We start from the raw sequence: 7,071 nt of genomic DNA, 5'->3' as shown, positions 1-7,071 counted from the left end.
CAAGTGTTGTCTGGTGAGAGATCTAAGGTACAATTGACCTGGGGTAAGAGACTGACTGGTACTTTGGGATTGGGAGTAACCTGAGTAATGATGATTAATTTGGTGTAGGGAAACATCTATTGCAAAGGCAAGTTTGCCTAGGTGGCAAGATTGACCAACTACCTCAGGGGACTGTCTGTAACTCCATATTAAACCTGTCATAGTGCTTGAGGAGTTACATTTCACCAACAAAGTATAGAACACACAACCAGTCTGGGGTTTGTGCCCTGTTTAAGCCTGCCCTGAGGTTGGCATTCTCTATCATGAACCACTCTAGGTAGCTTGACAATTATAAGCTTCATTGACTACTCAAAAGTGTTTGATACTATCTGACATGACTGTCTTTGGAGGATACTGGTAGACATGGGAATTCCAAAGCATCTCATTGAACTCACAAATCTCTATGATCAACAAGAGATCATGGTGCAAACAACAGATGTCAGTGAATGGATTTCCACTGGGCAGGGTGTGAGACAAGGGTACATTTTGTTCCCAAGCCTCTTTAACATACACAGAATTTATTATGAGACAAGCCTTGGAAGGCTTTGATGAAGTGGAAGGAGATGGGATTTCCATTGGTGGACTTTTAACTGACCTCAGATATGCTGATGACATGAAGCTCTTTCCTGAAAACACCAATGCAATGCAACAAATGTAAACAAACAAAGAGTTGTTGAGGATTGTGGACTATTCCTGCATGTGACAAAAACAAAATGCATGTATATTGACACACAAACCAGATGCAATCTGGAAAGGCAGTAGATGAAGTTAATTACGTGGGATCATATATAGTCAACTCAAGGAGGCTGTTCCCAAGAAATTAGAAGACTAGGGATGACTTGCACAGTTGTGGCCTCCCTTAAAGTGTGAAAAAACCCATGGTATCTCAGTGTATGAAGGTGTGACTGGTGAAAAGCCTATTTTTCCATAACAATTTATGGATGTGAATCCTATAAAACTAATGCTGCTGACATGAGGAAAATTGAAGCTTTTTCAAATGTGGGACTGGCAGAGACTCATGCATATCTCTTGGACATAAAAAAAAGATGAATGCTTATGTTGGAAATACTGTTGGAGAGAACCAGATCCTGATGTTGGAAGTCAATGGATGCAAACTTAGGTACTTCTGCTCTCATTAATTGTGGACATAGAAATAACCTTGAGACAGTTTACTTAGTATGGAGGGAATGGGGGAGGATCATCGCAGAGAGGATGACTGGGGAGAAGATCACTGGAAGGTCAGTTACTGAGTCCTCAAAGTTAGTGGTAGATTGTGAATGTTAGGATATAGATATTCAGGCCTCTCTGTAAAGGCCTATACTCTAAGAATTTAGGTGTATTCTTATCATTTGGTTAGTTAGAGGTATAAAAGAAAGAATGAAAATCACTGTTTGCCAATGTAAGGTCCTTCTCTTACTGTGACAGTCTGAGGCCCTGATCTTAGGCTAAGGCCTTTGGCTAAGCAACAGAGGCAGCCATAAACTGGGAAGTTACCGGTCACCTCCTCACATTCCAAACTAGTCACATTGAAATAAGGTGCTATTGGGCTGTTAGGAATACAATCCTGTCCTGATAATGCCTATCACCTCCAGAGAAAGGGAAGTGCCTAGAAGATGTAAAAGGAAACTTAGTTTGATAGCATGCTGTCTGGCAAGAACTCACTTATCAATAGCTGGGATGTGAAATCCTCACTTCTGTATTGTTTTGTCATTATAGTTCCCACTTTGCTATTGTTTTTGTCTGTATAATCTCTGTCTGGTTCTGTGATTGTTCCTGTCTGCTGCATAATTAATTTTGCTGGGTGTAAACTAATTAAGGTGGTGGGATATAATTGGTTACATAATCATGTTACAATATGTTAGGATTGGTTAGTTAAATTTCAGGAAAATGATTGGTTAAGGTATAGCTAAGCAGAACTCAAGTTTTACTATATAGTCTGCAGTCAATCAGGGAGTGGGTGGGTAGGTGGAGGGGGGATGGAAACAGGGAATGGGGGTGGGGAAATTGGAATCATGTTTGGCTAAGGGCAGGAATGGGAACAGTGACACAGGTATAAGGCTCTGTGGTGTCAGAGCTGGGAAGGGGGATACTAAGGAAGGAAACTGGAATCACGCTTGCTGGAAGTTCACCCCAATAAACATCGAATTGTTTGCACCTTTGGACTTCAGGTATTGTTGCTCTCTGTTCATGAGAGAAGGACCAGGGAAGTAAGTGGGTGAAGGAATAAGCCCCCTAACAGTGAAGGCTGCCAAAAATTCTGTAATAATGTCACCAATATTCAGATGTAAATAAATGGATTTATTTGATTGAAATAGAGCTATTTCCCTACTTGACAAGACCTCATGAGAGAATTTATTAATATTTGAGATCCTTGGGTGACAAGTATTATAAATACTATTAATTGATTTAAGCTGAAATTCCAAAATAGAATGGGATGGGAATGAGAGAGAAATTATAGTTACATTGTGGTGAAGTAAATGAGGAACAGAACAGTAGAATCATAGAACTTAAATGGAAAATGCCAATTATTATTACAACATACATTCAGTCCCTTACCACTGCCCAAATGTTTTGGTACATAAGAGTGGCAGATGTGGAGTGGGAGAGGAGAATAAAATTGTTGCAGTTTTGATTTCTTGCCCCCTCTCAGTTCCAGAACTTTCTTCTGTGTCCTTAGATTCCAAACAAACATAATAGCCCTTTCATACCTTTACAATCCAGTGTGGCTAACTCATGCTGTTTTATTGGAAGTTGTGAGTATCTGGTGTCTTTTAAAGCCTCTGCTCCTGGACTTGGCGAAGATTGTGACCAAGGGCCTGGGATGGGCCACACTGAGAATGCCACAGTCAGGGCAGACAATTCTCCTCTTCTCTTCTGCCCCCCTTCCCCCCCCCTCCCATGGTGGTTTATTCTATAATTTAGATTCACCAAAGCCAGACATGTCCCTTTTAGGCATTCCAGCCTTTGCCTCTCATCTAGGCACCCCAATCTAATATAGTGAGAGATTATTGAAAACCCATTTCATCATACGTGAGGATCTTTCTAATCCCAAAGGATCAGACACATACCTCCAGGTCAATCTGAATATCACACAGTCAGCCAATCCTTAGTAAACTTAGTTTAGCCATTTATAGCTCTTTTATCAATAAAACTAATAGATCATATACAGACAAATGATTACAAAGTCCTTTATATCAGGTTTGAAGCAGTGTTGAACTAGACTGCTAGCTTGTAAAGTCTCTCTGATGAATGAATGATGAAGTCTGGATGAATGCACTACAAGGTGGGTAGAAAGCTGGCTAGATTGTCGGGCTCAACGGGTAGTGATCAATGGCTCCATGTCTAGTTGGCAGCCGGTATCAAGTGGAGTGCCCCAAGGGTCGGTCCTGGGGCCGGTTTTGTTCAATATCTTCATAAATGATCTGGAGGATGGTGTGGATTGCACTCTCAGCAAATTTGCGGATGATACTAAACTGGGAGGAGTGGTAGATACGCTGGAGGGGAGGGATAGGATACAGAAGGACCTAGACAAATTGGAGGATTGGGCCAAAAGAAATCTGATGAGGTTCAATAAGGATAAGTGCAGGGTCCTGCACTTAGGACGGAAGAACCCAATGCACAGCTACAGACTAGGGACCGAATGGCTAGGCAGCAGTTCTGCGGAAAAGGACCTAGGGGTGACAGTGGACGAGAAGCTGGATATGAGTCAGCAGTGTGCCCTTGTTGCCAAGAAGGCCAATGGCATTTTGGGATGTATAAGTAGGGGCATAGCGAGCAGATCGAGGGACGTGATCGTTCCCCTCTATTCGACATTGGTGAGGCCTCATCTGGAGTACTGTGTCCAGTTTTGGGCCCCACACTTCAAGAAGGATGTGGATAAATTGGAGAGAGTCCAGCGAAGGGCAACAAAAATGATTAGGGGTCTGGAACACATGAGTTATGAGGAGAGGCTGAGGGAGCTGGGATTGTTTAGCCTGCAGAAGAGAAGAATGAGGGGGGATTTGATAGCTGTTTTCAACTACCTGAAAGGGGGTTCCAAAGAGGATGGCTCTAGACTGTTCTCAATGGTATCAGATGACAGAACGAGGAGTAATGGTCTCAAGCTGCAGTGGGGGAGGTTTAGATTGGATATTAGGAAAAACTTTTTCACTATGAGGGTGGTGAAACACTGGAATGCGTTACCTAGGGAGGTGGTAGAATCTCCTTCCTTAGAGGTTTTTAAGGTCAGGCTTGACAAAGCCCTGGCTGGGATGATTTAACTGGGAATTGGTCCTGCTTTGAGCAGGGGGTTGGACTAGATGACCTTCTGGGGTCCCTTCCAACCCTTATATTCTATGATTCTATGATTCTCTGGTAGCTTTCAAAAGATTGGACGGTCCTCAGTCCATAGTTAAAGATGCTCCTTATTATTGTAAATCCACAGTCCAGGGAATTAGAGCAGGCAAGAGGCAAAATGGGGGTATCTCAGAGGTCATTTATACCCTCTGCTGTGTGCATAGAAATGTACTGTACCAAACACAGACCCCATATGTATAAAGTTACTGGCCCAAGATGGAGTCCAGGGTCACATGAGCATATTACATGCCCTTAAATGTTTTGCTGAATCACAGGGGTTGGCCATTAGTTCTTCCTGAGGATGCCTCAGATAGCAAGGAACCATCTGGAGGGGATGAATTTCTTCAATGGCGCATTGTTAGAATGGAGTGTCCTCAATGGGCCATCATCACGTAGCTGTTTAGCCCTGATGCAAATCTATCTGAGGGGGTATTACTGAGGAATATGACCCATGTTTTAGATACAAGTATATAAACAATATTCATACCTTTAGATACAAAGATGATACACAGATTTAATCAGGTTAATCATACTTAGCAAATCATAACTTTTCCATTGATACCTTACATGACATATTCTGTACAAGACTTATGGAAACTGTGTAACAGTGATATAAAAGGCCTTAAAACCCTTATGATACTGTATGATTGATCTTTTTCAATAATAACACAAAAGGAAATTTCTAACTCCTGTGGTTGTAGTGAAAAGCTTGAAAATGTGAACCAAGTGTACCTTAAAGGCAAATAAAAAAACAGCAACCTTGAATGTGACTCTCTCCTCAGGGCCTTCCACACCTCTAAGCCCCTGTGTTACCCCTCAGCCTTAGCAAGAGTGAGCTTTGCAGGAGATTAGGCTGTGCGTCTGCTTTCCTGCCACACCAATCTGTCAATTTCACCTGCAAACTCCTCAAACCTCTGCCAGTCTTAATCTTGATTTGCAGGTAACCATCAGTGTAGTGTCCAGTCCCTCTCACTGTATGCTCATAGAAATTAAGTTTGCTGTCTCCAAAGAGATGGACAACGCATCAGCCTATTAGTTTAGCTGAAGACTCACACTTTACGTCAGTGTAACAGCACTGAGGTAGTTTACCATAAAAATAACTTTATTATTAATAAAGAGTGGCTATTTAAGTGATATTAATCAAGAGACAAGTATGGTTACAAACTAAACAAAACATACTTTCTAGTGCCAAAAATTTAAGTTTAGCAAGGTACAATCATTGCCTAAGCAGTTTTCTCACTTACATCCAGTTACTAGCAACTCTAGTCCTCCTTGCCCTAGGATCCAACTTTCACAGGAATCAGAGAACCCTGTCTCCTTTTGTTTCTTAAGTGACAGACAACTAGAATGACTTTTTTGCTTCCCCTTATATTTTTCAAAGGCTATTGTCTTTATCTTAGGAGCCAGGAAGACATAGACTTTAAGACGAGAAAGGAGCATCGTGATCATCTAGTCTGACTTACTGCACATTGCAGGCCACAGATTCTTGCCTACCCCCTTCTGGCATAGACCCAGGACCCCTGGCTGACTTACTGAAGTCCTCAAATCATGATTTAAAGACTTCAAGGGAATCCACCATTTATTTTTCTTTAAACCAGTAAGTGCCCCGTGCTGCAGAAGAAGGCGAAATACCCCCAGGCTTTCTGCCAATCTGACCTGAAGGAAATTTCCTTCCTGACTCCAAATAGGGCCATCACCCTGAGCATGTGGGCAAGACTTACCAGCCAGACACTTGTGGAAGAGTTTGCTGTAGTAACTCAGAATCCTTCCCAGCTAGTGCCCCATCTCCAACCATGCAGGATATATGCTGCTAGCAGTTGCACATGGGCCACATGTCATTGTAGGCAGTCTCATCAGAGCATCCCCTCCATAAACTTATCAAGCTCAGTCTTGAAGCCAGTTAGGTCTTTTTGCTCTTATTGCTCCCCTTGGAAGGCTGTTCCAGAACTTCACTTCTCTGATGGTCAAAAATCTTTGCCTAATTTCAAGCCTAAACTTGTTGATGTCAGTTTATATCCATTTATTGTTATGTTCACATTGGTGCTTAACTTAAATACCAGGAAGGGAAGGGAGTTATTTATCTCTGATGTATTTATAGACAGCAATCATATCTCCCCTGAGTCTTTGTTTGGTTAGGCTAAACAGGCAAAGCTGCTTGAGTTTCTTCTCATAACATAGGTTTTTGATTCCTCTGCTCATCTTAGTAGCCCTTCTCTGCACCTGTTCCAGTTTGAATTTATCTTTTGCTCCCACTTCCTGGGGGGTGCAGACTGTCCTCTGGTGTGCTCGCTAAGCCGTTTCCTCCTGTTTCCTCTGCTACTACTTAGCTTCAATGCTTTGTTTATCTTGTATGTAAAATGTACTTTCATTGTCCTCTGCCTGTAAATCAAGCCAGGCAGACAGGCAAATTACCATTCATACGTCTAGGACAGACTTGATTTATGTGTTGCTTCCGCAATACATTTTAAGAACATAGTTCTAGCACACATACACAATTCTTTATACATAATGTGTACATGCATAACACAATGCTATTGCTGCCCTATGTGTCATTAGTTTACATTTGATACCTTTTACAAAATACCTTCTGGAAACATATTATGACTAAGGTTAAGATTTTGTTATGGTTATTTTTAGTAAAAGTCACAGACAGGTCATGGGCAATAAACAAAAAATCATTTAGGCTGGCCCGTCCAT

This window comes from Caretta caretta, chromosome 2 (genome assembly GCF_965140235.1).
Source record: "Caretta caretta isolate rCarCar2 chromosome 2, rCarCar1.hap1, whole genome shotgun sequence".
Lineage (NCBI taxonomy): Eukaryota > Metazoa > Chordata > Testudines > Cheloniidae > Caretta > Caretta caretta.
This window is presented reverse-complemented; position numbering follows the sequence as displayed.